General features: G+C 37.3%; 1 protein-coding gene across 1 annotated transcript in view; it reads left to right on the top strand.

Annotated features, from left to right (window-relative positions):
* Window positions 1-934, top strand: part of LVRN (laeverin) — a 1030506-nt gene extending 1029572 nt beyond the window's left edge. Inside the window, exon 20 of the mRNA XM_044059628.1 lies at window positions 1-934. This exon is cut by the window's left edge and continues 440 nt beyond it. The gene's annotated coding sequence lies outside the window, so the exon portion shown is untranslated.
* The last annotated feature ends 1168 nt before the right edge of the window (window positions 935-2102 follow it).

Here is a 2102-nt window from a genome sequence, read left to right as displayed (position 1 = left end):
AAAGATGTCTTGCTCTGCCCTTGCACCAAATTTTAGTATAATATAAGCTCCTTCTGACTCACAACTAAGCTATAGGCTTTGTGTAGCTTCTTAGGTGCATAACTCTCTGATTTTGAAAGGAGGCTCAGAATATGCAATGTTATTAAAATTAAACTCGATCTCTTATTTTATGTTCTAGCAACAAGCTCTTGCTGCTTTAATTTCCTACAGCACACAATAATTATTCTTCCAGATGTCCTCAAAGATGAAGGTCCATGTTAATTTGAAACAGTATTCCCATTGTATGTTTTATACGTCACTTTAAACGCTGCATGATGAAACAAATGAGTTCAGAGGCTTTGATACAAGTCTATAAACTTTAAAATGGCTTCACATTTCTTTGCAGATACAACACAAAGAATATACTTTGCTAATGGCTTGTGTCACAGAACAACTACTCAGAAAAATGTTACCTTTGTTTCAATGTTTTCAATCCAGTTTTTATTTTAAATCTGAAGAACTTTAAGGAACATGTCTTACCACTCGCACACATATTGTTGTAAACTACCTCTTACATTTAGCTTTTGACACATATCATCCACAACTGCACACTTCTACTAAACCTTTTCCCACCTTCAGAATGTTCCATTGTCTAATGAATATTTTACCCATTTCTGCTACATTTGATGTAAATACAACCATTTGTACTTTGCCTCTAATTAACTTCACCTTTGTCTTAGTATCTCAGTTTAATATGGATGAGCTATCTTTTATAGTCTATACTGTAATTTCTATACTGTAATTTGCTTGTTTTATGCTGTACTGTTTTACATTGTAATCTGCTTAGTTATGGAGCTTTTCTCCCCGGGCCTCCACTGAAAATGGGTTCTTCTGGCCCAGTGGACTTCCCCGGTTATCAAACTGAAATAAATAAATAAATAATGCATCAGTAAAAGTTTGTCCACAGATCTCTGGCTTTTATATATGTGTAGTGAATAATACCTTTCATATAAATTCATTCACAAATCTAGCCTCTTACTGGGGTATTTTATCTTTTGCATTTATTCATCATACAGATTGTTACTAGGTGATTGATCTGTAAGATCATTTGTAACCTAGTCACTGGGATTCACATAGAGCATTACTCTCTTTTTTAATTTCTCCATGTCTTTTGGGTTTTTAATACCATGATGGGAATAGACTCCATTCCTAAGTCAAAGTACTATTAAAGTTCATGAAATTAGTATTGTTTCGATCTTTGATGTCAGCCAGAAGTGCTCTTTACAGCACACATAATGTGCCCAGTAATTCTGTGTGGGGTTTGTCAGGGGAGACCAAGGGTATATTTACTAATCCAATTATCCAGGTTACATTTGCAGAGTGAGGCAACTATTTTTAATATGAAGGGTGTGGAGGTCTATTACATAGGAGAGGAGTTCTTTGAGTGAGGTATCCATCACTCCAGCAGGATTGATTAATGTTACTCAGAAAGTTGAGAGCATTAGTACAGGAGCTTTAACATAACATTATTCACAAATATGAATTCTTGTTGAAACATGGCTTGACATATTTCTGAAAAATAAACTCAACACACCCTTTGCATAGAAACATACTTCTTTTAACAGCTTAGCAGCCAGAGAAAGTACAGTTTTGTACCTACCATAAATGTAGATGTTCGAGTGTTCACCCTGCTGCAGTCATCACACTTGGGTTATCCTGTCGTCAGGCGGTCCCACAGTTGGCCTGAATTCCAAAGTCTTGGTCCGGCGTCGGTTGCTGTCGCTTCTTCCCTGACGTCAGTACGCCAGGGGTATATAAGAGGCATCCGACGCCATTTTCTTCAGTTTTTCTTGCCCCAGATGTCAGGTGCCCCCCCAATAGGAGGTCACTACATAGTATCAAAAAAAAATAAAAGTGAAGCACAAACAAAACATACTTCCAGCTATGAGCAAATACACCACAAAGGTTGTATCAGATTTAAAGGCATAGAAAGGTTTCAGCTAGATCAGAGGGGATGGAGGGAGGGTAATGTGGACTGCAGCAGGGTGAACACTCGAACATCTACATTTATGGTAGGTACAAAACTGTACTATGTTCATCGTGTTACCCTGCTGCAGTCATCA

Source organism: Protopterus annectens, chromosome 17.part0 (genome assembly GCF_019279795.1).
Source record: "Protopterus annectens isolate FY-2018-M chromosome 17.part0, PAN1.0, whole genome shotgun sequence".
NCBI classification, from domain to species: Eukaryota; Metazoa; Chordata; order Ceratodontiformes; family Protopteridae; genus Protopterus; species Protopterus annectens.
The sequence above is the reverse complement of the archived record's forward strand: the minus strand, read 5'-3'. Positions and strand labels throughout refer to the sequence as shown.